The 20,521-nt window shown below is 36.4% G+C and overlaps 1 protein-coding gene across 4 annotated transcripts in view; it reads left to right on the top strand.

The window, feature by feature from the left end:
- The window catches only part of LOC131832263 (cAMP-specific 3',5'-cyclic phosphodiesterase 4D-like), a 565,899-nt gene that overhangs the window by 185,146 nt on the left and 360,232 nt on the right, over positions 1 to 20,521 (top strand). For 2 of the 4 annotated variants that reach the window (XM_059175051.1, XM_059175050.1), the window contains one exon: positions 12,035 to 12,142. The exons of the other annotated variants lie outside the window; for them this stretch is intronic. The gene's annotated coding sequence lies outside the window, so the exon portion shown is untranslated. The remainder of the gene's footprint in view (positions 1 to 12,034; positions 12,143 to 20,521) is intronic. 4 annotated transcript variants of the gene reach the window in all.

Below are 20,521 nucleotides of genomic sequence, written 5' to 3'. Positions count from 1 at the left end.
TGTTGAATTTTGCCTAACATCTTGCAGAATTTCCCCCCTATATTTACTAGTCTAAAAAATGTCAGATATTTTACAGTATAGGTCTTTACTGATTTATATTTTTCCTGAAGCAATGTAACTGTTCTTTCTGAAATTTAAAAGGTTTTCTAAGACTGTATTTTTCATGGTGGTTTCTATTTCTCTGGGATGTCTTCTAGAAACACTGATTAATGTTGGTTAACTCCCTGATCTCTGTTTTTCTGCTTCTTTTCTGCTGTGATTTCCATTTTCTTTCTCCCTCTGAGATCTTCTATAACCATTAAATAGTGATTAAATTTACCACCTTCGGTATCAATTCTTATACTCTGTTTTTTTAGTTTCTTTGTGATTTTTTAAAAAAATAATACACTTTCTTCTTATTTCACACTATTGCCTTTTTATATTGCCTGGAATTCTGTACATTTCATCCTGTTTCCTTTCACCGAGGCCATGTTGCTTTGTCCAAAATAAGAATATAAGAATGTCTAATTGTTTTCTGAAATTTTCTTTTGAATTCTGTAGTTAGATTTTTCAGAGGTTTGCTTTGAATTTTTAAAACTGTATTCTCTTCCCCTTAAAAATGCTTAAAAATGGGGCACCTGGGTGGCTCAGTGGGTTAAAGACTCTGCCTTCAGCTCAGGTAATGATCCCAGGGCCTGGGATAGACCCCCGCATGTGGCTCTCTGCTCAGCAGGGGGCCTGCTTCCTCCTCTCTCTGCCTGCCTCTGCCTACTTGTGATCTCTGTCTGTCAAATAAATAAATAAAATCCTTAAAAAATGCTTAAAAATATCTTTTTCTATGTAGTTTTGAGTGATGTCATGAGGATACTTACACAGGGTGAATGGATTTTTCTTTTTCCAGATTCTTTTCTACCATAATGGCGGTGAAAACTTCCATGTTCAATCTATAATTTAGTAGACATTATTTCCATTTTAATTACCATTTCCTGGCAGTCTTTATTTAAGATACCTCCTCTCAGTTGTAGTTCGAGTTTCTTTCAACTCACATGGTCTGATTCTTTGGTGCTCCAAAAAGAAATGTTTCATGGCATCCTGAATCCCAGATTAATATAACAGAATTGCATTGTTTTTGAATCCACCGTAATATATTCCAAATGTCTTCCATCTATGTGGTATATTTTTCTTATTGTGATAGATGACACAATTAGAGAACAAGAATTTCCTTTACGCCATTGACTACAAAGGTCACACAGGTAGAAAATGAAAGGATCATACTATTTGCACAAATCATCCTCACTGTTAGATACATTAACAAGAAAATGTAATTATTAAAGAGATGATACCATTCAACAAATTGTTCTTAATAGAGGAGAAAGATGATATGTGAGCTAAAATTGACGTGAAAAACACAGGAAGAAGTTGGGGGGTTGGAGTGGGAGGGAAAATGGTGGAGGTTATTGAATATCTATTAGAGTGTGCAATTGCATTTTCAAAATAATTAGTCACCTAATTATATATCCAGATACAGTAATTGTTGTTCTGTAGTTATGATTTATTTTAAGTATTCTCTGTGTGTAGTTTTCAGTTGCATTTTTTTTTTTTCAAAATCAAATTTGAGAGGAATGCATTTGTTAGAAATTGCTTTAGGAATGTATTTATATGTCATTTTGGAACAAGTAGAAAGATTTTTTTTTCTTCTTAATGGCTATACAGGTGAATAAGTTCTCTGACCTTCTAGATAAACACATTCATGTTAGTTGAGTGGGAGGCAGTTAGTAATAAACAGGAGACATTAAGGAAAAATAATACTTTTTGTTTTTTTAGGAAAAATAATGCTTTTAACGCATATCAGTTTTTGGTAACTAATTGCTTCCTCGAGATTTTGCCTATAATTTACTTGTATTTTACTGGTAGATGTTTGTTGAATAAAGATAGCAAAGGATTGTCCAATGATACATAAACCATGGCCAAATAAAGATTTCATAGTTTTTACAGTAGAGGGATTATCTGGAATTCAGATACAAAAAGAACTTGGTACTCTAGGAGTATGTTACTTTGAATATACATTTAAACTGGCTGAAAACCTTACTTCATAGCTAAATCCCTTGGTGGTTTGTTAATCACATCCATAAAAATGAGACATTTGCAATTGAGTGGGCTTCACACTTGGAACATCTTGAAGATGTATCTTAACTGGATATGCCAAATTAAACATGCATTGAAGTTAGATTGTGTTCAAATTTTCACAATAAAATCTTATTATTGGCATTTCCTACATAAGTGGTTTGGCAAATAAATGCTTTTACAAATAAACCTGCTTTGGCTACTTATATGGAAGGGAAACTACTGACTTTGGTTATAGAATAATAGCAGCAATTTTCTTATAAGGTATATTTCAATAATTGGAACCTTGTTTTTATTACACAATTGGAGGTACAATATCCTGGAAAATAATTTCCCCAGAAGACTGAGTAGTTAAAAACATCATCTTGGTGATGCACTTGAAATGGTGTTCATATTTCTAACATATTTGGATCTTGTGCTATACTTCTAGACATGTTGGTTTCCACCTAACTGCTTATTTTTCTTTCAAGGCATTTAAAATTTCATAGTGTATGCCTCATCTAAGTTCATCAGTTTGATTCCTAGGGAATTTTAGAAAACTCTAAAGATTTCTATTTCTCCATGCTTGTAGCTTTCATTACTCTGTATTTCTGGTTCAGTTGAGACTTCATATTCTCAACCTGTTCTCAGGCACAGAACTTGGTGAACCTCACAAAGATTTTTAATTTCACCTTTACTACTTGTGGATTGTAACCTTCTTGGGAAAATTGCACTTTTTAGTTACTTTGCATTTTATTAAAACCAAAAATTTTTAAAAAACAGAAAAGTGTTGTTTTTTGTCGTTGTTTTGTTTTGTTTTGTTTTTTAGTTTACAAAGTTCATTCAAGATAGAGACTCTCAGACCTCAGTAGCATGTGTCAAAGAGATTGGGAAACGCTGGTCATTGGGCTGTTCATATAGTTTGTCATAGTTTGAAAAACATTGGTGATACTAGAAAAGGGGGGAGGAAGGGGAGAGAGAGAATGAGAGAGAGAATATGGTTCTTTAAAAAGCAAATTAACTGAGTCATTTTAAAAAATGATCACCTTGAAGGTGAGAAAGTCCCTCAAGGTCTTGGCTCTGACTCTTCAGGAAAAACAGACAATAGAGAGATTGCTATCATTCTTTGTCAACTCTGAGGGACCTGGAAAGCCTGGAGTCCTGAGAGTACTTCCTCCCCAGGGAGATACTACCATATCTTGGGAGACCTGAAGCTCAGTGTTGGGGTTTTGTGTAAGTGTTGCATCTAGAATAATGGGTCGGATCCTCTTACTGAGCTGACGGGGTATGAGTAGAGAGTGGTCTCAAGCAACTCAACCTGCAATTCAGAAACACAGGCCTCCACTTGTTAGCTAACTAAAGATCTTTCTGATGATGTTAACTACATTCTCTGGTGTCTCACCTACTGCCGTAGTTTAACTCAGTGGTTCTCAAGTGGGAACAATTCTGACTCCAGGGCAAATGTTTGGAGATATTTTTTGGTTATGACAATGAGGAGAAGAGTGTTACTACTCTCTAATTGGTAGAAGTTAGGAATGTCCCTGAACATCGTTCAAGGTGCAGGACACCCCCACTTAAATAAAGAATTATCTGTAGGAGTATTTGATTAAAACACCTCAGAAAACAAACAAACAAACAAACAAATAACAAAATCCTGTTCAACCCTATAGATAACATTGTACTTATCTATTTATTTATTTTTTTAAGATTTTGTTTATTTATTTGACAGAGGGAGACACAGCATGAGAGAGACACTCCCACAGCAGAAGGAGTAGGAGAGGGAGAAGCAGGCCTCCAGCTGAGCAGGGAGCCCAATGTGGGGCTTGATCCCAGGACTCTGGGATCATGACCTGAGCTGAAGGCAGATGCTTAAGGGCTGAGCTACCCAGGTGCCCCAATAACATTGTACTTAAAGGTGAAAGAGTGCTTTCCCTAATAAGAAAAACACAATAATATATTTTATCCTACCTTTATTCACTATTTCATTAGAGATCCTAGCCAGTGTAATTTTGCAAGAAAAAAATTAAAAGTTATAGTTTACAAAGGAAAAAATGAAGTGGTCTTTATTCATGGGTGGCGTGAACATGTACATAGGTAACCACAAGAAATAATTTCAAAGAAAGTGACTTGAAATATAAGTGAGGTGAGGAGGGTTTCAGTATCCAAGGCAGTACAAATTCATTTTATTTATAAATATTTGCAATAGTGAAAATTGAAAATTCCATTTATAATTTTGTCAATAAATAAAATCTTTAGACATAAATTTAATAAAATATGGGCAGAACATCCACACTGAAAACTGTAAGAGAGTACTGAGAGAAATTTAAGTAGACCTAAATGAATGGAGAGAAATGCCATATTTGTAGACTGGAAGACTCAATAATGTTAAATGTCAATTCTCCCTGAATTAATCTATGGATTGAAATCTTAATGTTTATCTCAGGAGGGTTTTATGTCATAGGAATTGATAAGTTTATTTTGAAATTTATTTGAAAAGGAAAGAATCTAGTTAAAATAATCTTGAAAGAGAAGAGTTCTACCTGACTCTAGACTTTTTATAAAAATACAGTGATCAAGATGGTGAAATTCTGAAATAAAGAGAACAGAATACAGTCCAGAAATAGACATGTATTTATATAGTAACTTTATTTTTTTCAAGACACCAAAGCAATTAAAAGAGGGAATGCAAAGTCTTATTTACAAATGGTACTGGAACAATTTGATGTCCATATGGAAAAAAATGAATCTCCACTCCTACTTCAAGCCATAAACAAAAATTAATTCACAGTGGATCACAGATGTAAAAATAAAATACTACTAGAAGAAAATGTAGGTTAATATTTTTCAAGTTGGTGGTTGTAGTGTATGGTATGTTAGTGTCCTCCCAATATTCATAAAATCTAACCCCTAATGTGATTGTTTTAAGAGGTGGAGCCTTTGGGAGATGATTGGGTTGGGAAGGTGGAGCCATCATGGAAGGGATTAGTGGCCTTCTAAGGGGCTGAGGAGACCAGAATTCTCTCCTTTTTTTGTGTGAGAACATAGCCAAGAGACAGCCGCCTGGGAAAAAGAAGCAGACACCACACTGAATCCTCCAGCACAGTATATTCTTCTTTGCTTTGTTTCAGCTTTTCCTTGCAAAAATATTTGAACACACTTCAGCTCTTGAGAATTTGTTTTTAACTCTTAAATAATGCTGAAAATATTGTGAGAACATTTAAGAGTTCCTCATTGCTTAAGAACCAAAAATTATGTAATATTTTTGAAAATTCAGTCCATATGCATGCTACTCACGTATATATAGATAGATATAGATATAAATATAAATATATAGATCTATAATCTATAGTGAATGTGCATATTACTCAACATGTAGATATAAAGATCAGGGTCCCTTCCTTCCCTCCCTCCTTCCTGCCAGAGAGAGAAGGAAAGCACAAACAGGGAGGGGCGGAGAGAGAGGGAGAGAGAGACTCCCTAGCAGGCTTCACACTCAGCGCAGAGCCCAATGCGTGGTTTTAGCTCACAACCCTGAAATCATGACCTGAGCCAAAATCAAGAGTCAGATGCCTAACTGGTGGGTGAGCCGCCTACCCTGCAGGTGCCCCGGAGATTGGGGACTTTCTTAATCAAGATTTCTTAGTCAAATGGAAATAGTCACCTGACTTTGAATTTACCTTTCACATGTTTAAACAATTGTTGAAGATAAATATAAAAATAAGGAAACACAGGTAACATCAAAGAATAAAAACTTGTAGATGTGATAAATTACAATTTACAGACTAAAATATTTCTAAACAACTGAAGTTTTTTAAAAAAATATTATTTCTGTGGCCTTAAAAAGTCCATTTTTAGATCCATTTTAATAGAACTACTCCGAGTTATAATTTCAAAGTTAGAAATTGACTTAGGAGGGAGAATGAGATATCATTTATTTAAAATCCTCTTCCTTAATTTTAATGATTCTTCAAACTGTTGATATTGTTAGTTTTAATCTTTTAATCTTGGAAAATTCTTCTCTTGTTATTTTGTATTTAGATTTGATTGTTACTCCTTTTTGCAAAGCATCACATAAACATATTGTCATATAATTGCACACTAAAAATGAGTGCAGTAATTCCATTTGTTTAATATTTTAAGAAAAAGTTGAAGTGGTAGTCAACGTTCAAGAATCTTTTTAATCACCCTTCAACAGGGATAGTTGAAGAAACAGTTCATCAATTTTCCTGTTAAGAAAAATTTTAAAAAGTTGTACATTTATAAGTGAACATGACTAAGGAGAGAGACACAATAACTAAAGACAAGAGTCCTCTCCAAATCATCAGGAAACTTTAATGTTCTTCAATTTATAAAATCTATCAGGACCTATTGGCATTTTGAGCCATGTTGTAAGAGGATGCATTTCACGGTTATTCATATGTTCTCATGACAACATGATTTAAAAAAAAAAAATTATTTATTTATTTGACAGAGAGAGAAAGGGAGCACAAGCAGGGGGAGGGGAGCAGCAGCGGGAGAGAGAGAGAAGCAGGCTCCCTGCTAAGCAGGGAGCCCACTCGTGACCTGAGCCAAAAGCAGACACTGAACCAACTAAGCCATGCAGGCACTCCAACAATATAATTATGGGAGCTAGTTCTAGAAGTGAGAGAAAGCCTTCAATTTTACTTGCAGTGATGAGTAGTATCGATCAATTCATTGACAGTGCTCTTTGAAAGTGTGGTTTGCTCTCATAAGTGTTATTTGATATCCTAAAAATTTGAGACTTTCAACTTTGTTTAAAAGACTCATTAGCAGGGGCACCTGGGTGGCTCAGTGGGATAAAGCCTCTACCTTCAGCTCAGGTCATAATCCCAGGGTCCTGGGATTAAGCCAGGCATCAGGCTCTCTGCTCTGCAGGGAGCCTGCTTCCCTTCCTCTCTCTGCCTGCTTCTCTGCCTACTTGTGATCTCTGTCTGTCAAATAAATGAAATCTTAAAAAAAAAAAACAAAAAAAAAACTAGTTAGCGTGTAGTGAAGACAGGATTTACTTAACCATACCAGTCCATGGCTGGATTCTCATAACTCTGTTTTTGTAAAACTTATTTATTAAACCCATAATGGTATTTAGATCTGGTTGCATGGCATTATTAGAGATTATGTGTTTTTCTTATTAAAAGGTGATGTGTCCTTATAGAGCTAGTTACTTCAGCATGTGGTTTTCTCTGTGTATGTGTGGGTATACACCTGACATGCATCCACATGTGTGACTCCATCCCTAAAGTAAAATATTGAATCCTTTCTTTCTAGTTAGCATTTATTGTAAATGTTTTCCTGTGTAAGTAAAGATGCTATTTGTATTATAGGAACATATCATAATTTGCTTAATCGTACCTTCACTATTGGACACTTCCTTGTATTACATTAATTTCTTTAGGGGACATCTGTGTACATTCATTTTTGTCCACATTTTGGATTATTTCCTTAGAATAGATTCCCAGCTGTGAAGCTGCCAGGTCAGATGCTCTTCCAAATTGCTTTCCAAAAAGGCAGTTTTCTATCAGTAGAGATATATAGGTATGCTCGTCTCATTGCCCACTTGCCAAACTTAACTTATTATAATCTCTGTTTTTGCTAGTTTTGGAATTTTATTGTTTTAGTTTGCATATCTTCAAAGACTCATAAGGGTGAAATTTAAAAACCTGTTGTTTATGCCTTTGTCTTTCAGGGTTTTAGGATTTTCTTAATGATTAGCGTGATCTCCTTTTTGTCTAAGGATTTTATTCTTGTCTCTCATATAGTTTTTTTTTTAATGTATAAGTATTTATCTTTAATTGTGCTTTTGATTTTTAATTCAGAGAAGTAATTTTTTTTATGGAGTCAAGCGATATCCTTTGACATTGATTATTTTGTGCGAAGAACTCCATGGGCAAATGAAATCTTACACTGATATTACCTGAATAGGAAATCTCATTAGTAGTTTGATAATTAGTCTGTCGCATATTTTATTTTTGGAATATCCTTGCTTTAAAACTACAGCTAAAGAAGGCAGATGGTTAACATGTTTTCTCCTTCCCTGAAAATATCCAAGATGAACCAATATTATCAGTCTCTAATGGAGGTTGGCAATGTCAAGATGATTTGTGGCCATGTCAAGATGTTGAGTCAGTACCCAGGTCATTGCTCATTAACGATGATGCTCTTTGGACCAACAGGAGACCCAGCAACAGGATCCTAACAATTTCTGATTCTCCCTCATATTCCTTGAAGATAGTGCAGAACATTTTGTTCTTTAGAAAACATGCAGGCCTCTTTCCTTAAGTTACAGCACTATTTTTTTATTCGTGTTATTAGTCTGTGCTTTTTTTTTATAACCATGCATACATTGATGGAAATAACATTTTTAATAAACTATTTCGCCTTTGCTTTATTCGTTTCTACATACTCTCCCATTAGTCGTTCTATGTATATGTTTTTGCAAGTGAATGTATAGCTTTTTTCAAATATGGATTATTCCATTTTGATAAACCATTAATCCTTTTCTGCTCTTCCACAGTCATTTCTTATTAAGTGTGTCATTTAATATTCACCAATCATTAATTCCTCTCTTCCTTGCTCATACTTTGTATCTCCTTGAGATCTTCAGAATGTGGTTCTGTCTCCATTCTGTTCTGATTTAAAATTATCTGCTCCTCATATGATTCCCTCTGGTGGTTTGTGCCTTCCTTTATACTCTTATTGCTTTTGGCCTTCTCTTGCTTTTTTGTTTTTGTTTTTTAAAGTAGGCTTTATACTCAGTATGGAGTCCAGTGTAGAGCCTGAACTCAACCCTGAGGTCAAGACCTAAGCCAAAATCAGGAGTCAGATGCTCAACTGACGGAGCCACCAGGTGCCCCTGGTTTTAATTTCTCTTCTTTCCACTCGGTTTGACCCTGGGCCACCGTCTTATGAAATAAACATATATTCTGTGTGTATGCAGTGTGTTTTACTAAAGCCACAAATAGATGCTATTTGACTCACACGTATGAAATGGGCAGATACAGATCTCTTTGTGATTCAACAGTCATTTGTAAGCATATCAGGGGACATGTTTCTTCTTCATTAGTAAATTACTATACCAAGTGCCATTCATTTTGCCCAAAATAACTTGGTGAGTTTTGGTACATTAATCCACTCATCTAACAATTCAGGAAAAATCAATTCAGTGACATAAAATTAAAAGATGTGCTCGCAAAATTGGGTGTCTCTAAGGTGACATGTTTTTTTGAAAGGAGTGGAAACACTAATCTAACACTATTTTAGATGGGGTTTTCTTGTTCCTTTTCAGGCCATAAGATTTCCTGTAAAATGAAAATAACTACACATTTAATTACAGTTCCAAAAATTTACATTCTCGCATGAAGCTTTCTTCTCTTGTCATGCTGTAGTCATAATGGCTACATTGTCTACTGTTAATTTGCATTTTAATTGAGTTTTAAACATTTAACTAGAGGATGGTCCAATAGGAGATTCTATAAGCATCTCAGTAATTGGTAGGCAAGAGTTTTTTTTTTTTTTTATTGTTATTTTAGCCGTAGGGAAGTCTGCCCGACAGGGTTGGGGTAAGAACTGATAACCTTCAAAGCAGGCTTTGTACTTTGGGGCTGTCAAGAGAAAAAGAGAACAGAAGTTAGCAATGGAGACATTAGCAGAGACAGATGGTGAGAGGTTATAATGATTTCTAGGATCACCCAAATCGTCTGAAATTGATGCCAGATTTTTTTTTTTTCCAGTTAGGGCAGCATGTCATGCTTGTTTTGAGCTACCATGGACACAGTTCATGCAGTTCTATTGGGCTTTGCATTCTTTTATGTTTCTTTGGGTCTTCAAGAAGTTTCTGACACACACTGAATTTTGTCAGCATTTTCAGTAACTGACAAATTTTAACATTATAAACATTTTTAAAACATTTTTGTTAAACCTCTCTACTGAAAGACATGAAAGTAAGATGACTGATTCTTAGATTGTCTTCATTTAGAACAACCTTCTTTTAGTTGCAGAAACAGAGTGATGGTGTGTATCTTCAATGTGAGACCGGGGGAAGATTTTAGTGGATATAGCAGCTGTTGATTCAAGTATAATTATACATGTTGCATCTGTGTTTTCTCTTAGGTGAATCAGCAGTTTTAGTTTATTATGAAAATTAGCAATCTATGAGATAATTCTATAGAATGAATTCCCAGAAATACAAGGTACATAATGTAATGAATAGGAAATGCTCCAGTGAAATACTCATATTCCATTGTGATCCTGTCAAGAATAAAATCAATTGGACGTGGGATTGAAAGTAACAAAAATGCTTCATGCTCTCTGGAGAAAATAGGAATGATTCCTTGTAAATGAGAAACTTCAAAATGAAAACATAAAATACTAGCTATAGACTGCTCAGCATGACTCAAATTTTTTAAAATAAACTTTTCTGATTGTTGGGTTTTGAAACGTCTGAGTACGTGAGATTGGTCTATGAAACGGCATACCCAGTTACATACAAGACTGCTTATAGTGGAAACACTTCTTTGCTTATATCTGTTTTACCAGTTAACTGTTTTTAGCCCAATCCTCCATGTGTACAGCAAGTTGCTAAAAGCTGTGCATTTATTTAATGCAGTTTTCATTTTGTTTTGGTTTTGTTGCAATATGAGAGGCCAAATAAAGAAACTTGAAACTTTTGGAGTGGAGAAAGCGTATTTGCATTTTAATCAAGGAATCTCCTCCCCAGGGATTGACGAAAACTCATAAATGTGTAGCAGAATTTTGGAGTTCAGAGGTAGAAGTTGTCAACCATTATGGAGTAAACGATCATTTAACCTCTTACTCTAAGTATACTTCATGTAAGATATAAATGAAGGGTCATCAGTATATATCATTTATGATATTATCCAAGAAGATTAATCAGAGGAAAATGGAGGTTGGCAGTTTGAGAGAAATCATATACATGGAGTAGTTAGTGTCAGGATGTCGTAAGTGTCAATAGTCTTTGAGGAAACACAGGCCAGTGTTAGAGGGACATAAGACTGCAGAAGTAAACCCCTGTTCCATTGGAATCTTTCAGTTACTTCTAGAACTAGAACTTCATTTTATCAAAATTTTATTTAGGGTCAGGCACATTATTGATACTGAATAAGTTCTTATTAAACCAACAAATGTATGCTGAAGGCATCCCACATGGGATGATAGAGTCAGACATCTTCTGCTAGCAGCTTAAATGGAAAGCAAAGGTACACAAACATCAATAATCACAGAATACTGAGGGGTTGGCAGATGAGGACTATGGACAACAATTTGCTTAGGAATTGGACCATTTGAAACCATTTTAAAAGTTTGAGGGACTCTGTCAAATAAATAATAATTTTTTTTTAAAAGTTTGAGGGATATGAATTATAGAAACATCCAGGGAAAGGATAAACATTTTCTGTAGGGTGGGAAAATGAAGCAAGATGAGATACATCTGTAAGAAGAAGTGACATTTGAGCTGGGTAGGATTTTTATATTTAGAAACGTCAAAGTGTGTAGTGAAAAAGGAGAAGAGGAAGGGTGGCCCATTCTAGACTGAGGGAATTAAATTGACTAATTACTATATTCTACATTTATTGATTGCCTCCTATGTACTAGGCACTGAACTAAGTGCTTGGAATAGGAGGTAAGAAAGAACTTCACTTCCTGTCTTTGAAGAGCTCCCACAGTGGGAAAGCCTACGTATAAGCCTTGCACAAAATGTGCGCTAAAGGCTGCCCTTCGTGCTCTCAGGCCTGAAGGGGGCGCCTCTCCTACACAGAGCGTCAGGATGGGCTAGGCTCATTCTCAACTCTCCTGAGCCCAGCCAGCAGCTACATGAGGGGCATAATTGAGCTGAGGGTGCATTTTTGTTGTTGTTGTTTGTAGCCCTTTTAATAAAAGCTTTGTACTAAAATTATTCATGTATTTATCTTCCCTCTAGACCTTAAGTTCTTGGAGACTACTAAATTAGATTTTATCATCCTTGCATTACTTCATGGTATCCAGAACAGTGCCTTGCACACAGAGTGGACGTTAAGACTATAGGAAGGTAATTATGTTTTGTATTTCTTGGAAAATAAAGCCTACTTTGTTGAAGGCTTGACTCTAAGATAATGTGGCTTATCCCCATGTACTTCAGCCTCCTTAATCCTGCCCTGTGGAGTTTCTAAAGCTGTCTCATAGTGGAGGCCAGTGTTTGGGTTGAAGCCACTTTGACACTTGTAATAATTTTTTGAACTATGGACACTTGGCAGGCATTTTAACGTTTTCATCCCTCTGAAGCTAGGCTGATTATTAAGGGCGGGGGAAGAGGATCATCTGCAAGCTACTCTTTTCATTTATTTATTTATTTTTATTTTTAAAAAGATTTTATTTATTTATTTGACAGACAATAAATCACAAGTAGGCAGAGAGGCAGGCAGAGAGAGGTGGGGGGGGGGGGTGCGGGGAAGCAGGCTCCTTGCTGAGCAGAGAGCCCAATGCAGGGCTCCTTTCTAGGATCCTGGAATCATGACCTGAGCCAAAGGCAGAGGCTTAACCCACTGAGCCACCCCGGTGCCTCTCGTTTTTTTTTTTTTTTTTAAGTACTTGTTAAAGAGTCACCTTTCCCCAGTTTCACATTCAATTTAAGTTCATCCTTACCTGTAAGACACTAAGTCAATATCCTGAGATTGTTTAGGAGGCTTCATATTTTTCTCAGCTATAAAGTCAATTACCTTTCAAATGATTTTATAGCTGGCAGTAAATGGCCCATGAAGTATATGAATAAAAATAAGGGCAAACATTTCCTGGTTAAATAGTTACATTGGTAGTCAGTGTAATAGACTGAAGTCTCAAAAAAAAAAAAAAAATCAGGGACAAATTACTTAGTGGCCACAGATATCGTGCTCTGGTTTCTACAAAGACATCATTGGCAGGTGTTCTGACACACATGTGCCTAAGTTTTTATTTATGATATTTTGTTTTATGTAAGCAAATATCTATATATTTCTAGAGTAAGAACATCTTTGGAGATCAAATATAAGAAAAGTGAGCTATGACTTGGTTTCATCATCATAAATAGTATTTGAGAATGTTGATATCTTTGGAAAATATACTCAACTATCTACCACTGCACAGCTCCTTCTAGGGTGTGTATATATAACCTGTGTTGTGGTGCAAACAGACTAATTCTACTAGTTCTTATCTTTTTAATGAATTGCTTTTTCAAAAAAAAGTATTTGAAAGAGAGCGAGTGAGCACACAGTAGGGGCAGCAGCAAGCAGAGGCAGAGGGAGAAGCAGACCCCCTGCTGAGCACAGAGCCTGATGCAGGGCTCCATCCCAGGACCCTGGGATCATGACCTGAGCCAAAGGCAGCGGCTTAACCAACTGAGCCACCCAGGCACCCCATTAGTAGTTTTCAAATAGTTCCTTACTGCGTTTTTAAGAACTATCATATTTTCTGGGTTGTTGAAACACAGTTTGATTGTAGCCATGCCCAAACTCACAGTGAAATGAATGAGCAAGTGAAATATTAAATGGGCTCTTCTGTTTACCTGAAGTTGTACCACCAAAATATCTTCATTGACACTAGCTATTTCTTCAAAGCTCTTTATTTGGCCAGAAAGAGTGAAATCAGTCTGTCCCTGTACAGGTGCACTATGAGACATTTCAAAATGCTTTTCAAATCTTGGAATCTGGTGACTGCATTTTATAAGTTTTATAAACATGCAGAGTCAGTCATGTGGTCTGCTGGCCTGTATTTATAAGTGCCATTCACTTGTCCAGGTCTGTACAAGTAGACCTGAAAAGAAATCTCAAGGTCATTTTTATTGCAACTCACTGTTGATGACATTGAAAAGTTATGGCACTGTGTTAGTCTAGGAACATGGGTGGAAGTGCCCTGAAGCTGGCACATGGTTTCTCTGTGTTGGATTTGCATCAGCTTTTTTTTCTTCAAGAGAATCCATGGGATAGAAGTCTGTCTCTTGCTGCTCCTTTGCACCTTTGATTTTTTGAAAATTAATTTTCTTTCTCATAAACTCTATACAGCACTGACGGTTTCCTTCCCTGTAATTTTGGTTTATATTTGTGTATTTTAATTAAGGTAATTTTCAGGTGGTAGAGGGGAACTTGAGGCAGGTTCCCTTTTTTTACTTTCTCTTTTCTAAATAACAAGGCCTTGGCAAAAAGCCACACACTTAAAAAGTAACAGCAGAATCTCTCGTATTCCATCACCTGTTCATCAGCTCTGTGGGTCAGCTTGTGCTCTCTCTTTCCTCCATAAAGTCTACATGCTACTGTCAAGGACATTCTAGAAGGCTAGCCTTTTGTACACCCGTGTATTTCCCATCCCCCTTGTGGTGTGTATGTTTATCAGCAGTTTCTAATCTGTTGGTGGCAGTGGTACTTGCTATGATCTAACAAGTTATTCTGTAAACTAATATAGCAGATACAAGTAGAGAGAAATGTTTATATGAAAACTAAGATGTAATGCTAGTCCCTTTGCTAGGCAAAAATTGCTATTGAATTAACTGCGGGTAAACCAATCACCAAGGTTGTAAAAAATACGAATGATAGAGAATCATAGAATGATTCTGAAGTCAGGTTGCTTCTCAAGTGTCTTTAACTTTCTTGCTTTATTATCAAGGACAAAATTGGAAGTGGTAGATGATGCATAATAGATATGCTTAATAAGATGTAGAACTCTAACTAGAAGATCTGTACATAAAGCAAAGGTCTGGACCCTACATCAGTGAAATAGCTAACTGTGTGCACTTAATCTATGAAGAATGTTTAAGGTATTACGTTTAAAGGTTCCTGACTGCAGTATATTTATTTGATAAACTGGCCAACTACATATTCTGTATGTGTCTATTCTGTATGTGTCTGATAAGAAAGCTTCTAACACAAAGATAAATTAAAAGCCATTAACTGCTCCCCCCTTTCTATGTGGGAAGAAAGGTGAGTGAAGTGTTAGTGATTCTCACAACTCTGGATGTCCTAAGGGTGGAGAAGTGTCTTCAGGTGAAACTGTCTGGTATGGAGCCAAAAGAAAATTTTTTCTGTTAGTCTCTGCCAGTGCCGGAGCCATGGTGCAGATGGAAAGGATGTTCTGTTGCCTTGGATTATCCTGGAGAAATGCCACTAAGGCCTCCTTTTTGTGACAGAGCCCATCCTAGAGTAAACCACCTGTCATTGTAAACATTCAGCCAAAAGAAAATGATACAGTTATTTCTCATATAATGTATTTGTATCTTAATTCAGACGCTAATATTATAGGCAAGACCTGCATACATCAGCTACTATAGGGAACAGTCTGGTAGCCAAAGAAAATGTCCCTAAAAAGGGCCAGTTCTTGAAAGTTCCTTCTCTAGGTAGGAAATTATCTCAGTGACCTCTTGCCCAGGTAATAACCCTATTCCTGAGAGACATTATAATAGCATCATGACAGGTAAGCTTGTCATTCATTATTCATTTTTATCACCAACTGATGTTTAATTTCTCAGAGATGAAATGATCGTCATAGTAATGCTTCCCTATACTACCTAGCGTAGCACTTGAACCAGAGTAAGTAGTAAATAGACAGAGAATGATCAGGTCCTGGGGCGCTCAGGTTATGATACCAGGATCCTGGGATCGAGCCCCGGATTGGGCAATCTGCTCTGCGGGGAGCCTACTTCCCCCTCTTTCTCTGCCTGCCTCTCTGCCTACTCGTGATCTCTCTCTGTCAAATAAATAAATAAAATCTTAAAAAAAAAAAAAAAAAAAAAAGACTGGTCAGGTTCCCAAACTGGGATATGCTGGACTTTTGTATGACAGTTTTAACAGAAGTTTGTCTCCTATGTCAAATTGCAGTTTTACCATATTGATTTGTTGGCATGTGTCTTACCTTTCCATTCATTGTTCTAGCTGTTCTAGATGATACTTTGTATTTCAATGTTCAGACTCCAGGGTGTTCATTCAGCTTGTTTCTTAGAACTGGCTGAATATGAGAAAGATTTTTCTTTTTCTTTTTCTTTTTTTTTTCTGGTAGCAAGCTTCACTCAGTACATGGGAAATTCATGCAGTCTCAGCCTGCTTCTTTCCTACTGATAGATAGTCACTCATGGGCCTTCATTTGCTTCCCTCAAATATAACAATAGCCCAAAGGTGAATTATTCAGACAGTGTGGATATCCTGGGAGATGTGGTGCATTTTGCAGGCACTGATGTGTTATAAGCCAATCAACCCAAATCTTTTATGTCTCCTTTCCATATTGTAACTCCCATGAGGTAAAGCATTAAGCTACATTAAACCTCATAAAGAGAAATTTGAGTTCATGATGTGTAACTTCTCAGTAATGGTAATTAGTATAATCTGCTTTTTGAATTTGCTAACTGATCTTTGAAAAACATGTTACCAGTTTTCTCATTTCTATTTAAATATTTAAGACTGAAAACTTTCTAGTTGAGCTCTTAGTACCTTTCATAAAACTTTGTAAGTGGCTTCGATTTTATACAGAATTACATCAAATGATCAGGAGCAGACAGCTCATGAAACTAAGAGCATAAACATAATTTATAACACTTATAAGAAAAAAGTGTATCTTGAATTTTAAAGTATGAGTAAAAACTGAAGTTGGAATTTTTGCATAATCAAATATCTCTCCCATATCAACCAAAATTTATAGAAAGATATAACTAAAAAAGAACAAAATATGGGCAGGACTCCTGATAGAAGAGAGGGTGGCTATGTGAGTATCCGTCTGTGTAGATATCATTGAACCTGTGGGTGCAAGATGTAGATAATATTAGAAAACATGATAATATAGTACATACCACTCATCATCAGATATGTCACTACCCCTCTCTCATTAATTGACAAAATAAATAGATAGAAGATCAGTAAGGATGTAGAAGAACTGAAAAACACAATCAATTCACTTGACTTATTGTCATTTTTAGAGCACTGTGATAACAATATACATTCTTTTCAAATTCACCCAAGACATTTACCAGGATAAATTATATGTTGAGGTTACAAAATTAAGTCTCAGTACATTTAAGAGTATTGCAGTATATGTTCCCTAACCATGATGGAATGAAATGAAAAATCAATAACAGAAGGATGTTTGGAAGGATCCCAAATGTCTTGACACTAAAGAACCTACTTCCAAATAACCCATGAGTAGTGTGTTGACCTGTGCCTACAAGAATGGTATGTCCATGTCTTAACTCTTGGAATCTGTAAAAGGATCTTTGGAGATGTAATTAAGTGTTCAAGATATTGAGAAATGAGATACTCTTGGATTATCCATGTGGGTCTAAACCCAATGAAAGGTGAACTTATAAAGAAAGGAAGGGAACACACAGAACAGAGGTCCTGTGAAGATAGAGACATAGAGGAGTTAAATAGTTAAATAGGAGTTAAATACGCAGAAACCACCAAAAGGTAGAAGAGGCAAGACATGGAATCTCTCTGGAGCCTTCAGAGGAAGTGTGGCCCTGCCAGCTCCTTAGTTTTGGACTCTTGGCCTCCAGAACTGTGAGAAAATAAATTTTTTGTTGTTTTATGCTATCCAGTTTGTGGAACTTTGTTGAGATAACTGTACAATAAGAACACACCATGGGCCAAAGTAAAAACGTGATGGGGAAGTAAAAAGTCTTTTGAATGAATTGGAATTGTTACATACAACATATAAAAGGTTGTTGGATGCTTGTGAATCTGTACTTGGGGAAAAATTAAAGGGGCTAGATCCCTATATTAGAAAAGAAGAAAAGTTTCAAATCTATGACCCCAGCTTCTACTTTAAGAAACCACTAAAAGAACAAATGAAACCCAAATGAGCAAAAAATCACTAGCATAGAAAGCAGAGAAACATGGGGGGAAATTAATGAAAACAAAAGTTGGTTAAGAAGATCAATTATATTGATATACTTCTAGCCAGGATAGATCAGGGAAAAAAAATAGGCACCTCAAATTACCCATATCAGGAATGACAGAGGTGACATCACTACAGACTTAGCAGTTATAAAAAGGAGAATGAGGAGATAACAAAGGTTAATGAAGGAGTCAGTTCTCCCTTGTCTTCCCTCATCCTCAGCCTTCAGAGACTGGTGCCTTTCTTTGAGAGAAGGCCTATGTGTTCCAGGGTCAGGGCTGTAGCTTCCTCTGTGAATGAGCTTCTGTAAGCTCTTGTCCTTCCCACCAGCCCACATGTAATGTTGAACATTTTGATGAGTTCAGCTGCTTTCTCCTTAGCCCAGTCACAGCAGATTTGTTTTTCTTTCCATTAAACCAAGGATGGAAGCCATGGTGGGTTTCTTTTTTGCTAGGAAGTATTCCTTCCTTTCTGGAATTTAGTTGATTTTCTTTCTTTCTGCTCCCAGTTCTTTGGAGACTTAAACAAGTAAGCGATCATAGTCTTGGATTTACTTGGCTTGGTCTTGGGAGGTTAGGAAGGATGGCCTGCCATAACAGAATACCACAGACTATGTGGCTTAAACCACAGACACTCTAGAGGCTGGAAGTCCAGGATCAAGGTGTGGGCAGGTTTGGTTTCTTCTGATGGCCTCTCTTCTTGGTGTGCAGATACCTACCTTCTCACTGTTCTTCACATGGTTAATGCTCTGTCTTTCCATTGTAACTTCCTCCTCTTAACAAGGATACCAGTAAGATTAGGTCCCATACTACAGCCCCATTATATACAATGGAATATTATCAGAAAGTCATCAGAAAGGATGAATACCCACCGATGTATCAATATGGATGGAACTGGAGGGGATTATGCTGAGTGAAGTAAGTCAAGTAGAGAAAGACAATCATTATATGGTTTCATTCATATGTGGAATGTAAGCAATAGCACAGAGGACCATAGGGGAAGGGAGGGAAATCTGAAGGGGGAGAAATCAGAGAGGGAGACGAACCATGAGAGACTGTGGACATTGGGAAACAGACTGAAGGTTTTAGAGGGGAGGGGTTAGGAGATGTGGTAACAGGATGCTGGGTATTAAGGAGGGCGTGTGTTGTGATGAGCACTGGGTATTAAACACAACTAATGAATCATTGAACTCTACATCAAGAACTAATGATGTATTATACAGTGGCTAACTAAACATAATTGAAAAAAAGAAAAAAATAACCTTTTCAAGAACCCATCTCCAAATACAGTCACATTTAAAGGTCCTGGAAATTAGAGAGGACTTCAGCATAGGAATTTTGGAGGGACACAATTCAGCCAGAATATTGTACATGATCTCCACCTCAATTTCTTCCTACCACTCAAGTCTCTTAATCTACCCAGCCATACCAGCCTCACTCTTGATACTAGAACATGCCAGGTATTTTCTCATTCAAGGGCATTTTTACAGTTGTAAGTCTGTTTGGGTAGTTTTCTCCTTAGGATATCCAGTGGCTCAGTCTGCCATCTCCTTCAAGTCTGAACAAATTTTCATCTCTCTTAGAGGCCTAACCTAACTCTTTTACTTAAAATTGCGATCCTGATTTCACTGCATTATTTATTCTTCACAATTCTTTCCACCTTCAAGCCTAACATAATATTTATTATTACTGTGTGTCATCTTCCTCTAGACCACTAGCATGTGACCTCCTTGAGGGCAGGGATTTTTATTTGTTCACTGACGTCACATTATCTCAGGGCATGGCACATAATAGGTTTTTCTATAGTGATTCAGTGATGAATGAATTGAAAAGACACATTTTTTTGTAATGATTGACTCCATCTGGTTTCTAAACCAGAGATCATCATGATTTCCAGGAGACTAACTTAAAGAAATAGAAGGGTCCCACGGCCCCTGAAAACCCTAGAGGCTCCAATAGATCAAATTAAACAAGTAACCTTAGGATTTTCCACCTGTAACATGGAAATGCAGTCTTCGGTCTCCTTTGGTGAAACAGATCAAAAGCAGCATATCACAGGTGTTTTATACTTTGCAGTCATTTTTTTTTTTTTCCCTGAATCATCTTGGGGGGTTAATGTTTCAGGACTCATTTTGGGAAATACATATTTACATCTTCCTCTTCTTCTTTTAAAAGGTTCATTGCTCTGTCACATAAATTTCAAGCTATTTAGATTAAGAATGACAATGATTTCTTTATTTCATATGAGAAAAATATTATTTGAAATGAAGTTATTTCTTTTGCAATATAATCTTTTAATTTTTGTATGATTTCTTTTTTTGCTTATGGTTTGGTTGTGTGAGAACCATCATGAATGAAATTTATTCTCCTTGAAGATAAATTCTTCCAACTCTCATAGTTTTGTTGTTTATTTGTTTGTTGGTTTGTTTGTTTGTGTCATTTAGGCTAAATCTGGGTAACATTTCCCCAGCATTCAAAGTTGGATACTTGGGAGTGATGGTGTGATGTTGGTGTGCATGCATAGTCAATGGAGGAAGCCACTGATCTGAAGTGTGTGTTCTGGAGTCTGAGGATAAAATAAGGAT

Source organism: Mustela lutreola, chromosome 5, assembly GCF_030435805.1.
Source record: "Mustela lutreola isolate mMusLut2 chromosome 5, mMusLut2.pri, whole genome shotgun sequence".
Classification (NCBI taxonomy): domain Eukaryota; kingdom Metazoa; phylum Chordata; class Mammalia; order Carnivora; family Mustelidae; genus Mustela; species Mustela lutreola.
The sequence above is the reverse complement of the archived record's forward strand: the minus strand, read 5'-3'. Positions and strand labels throughout refer to the sequence as shown.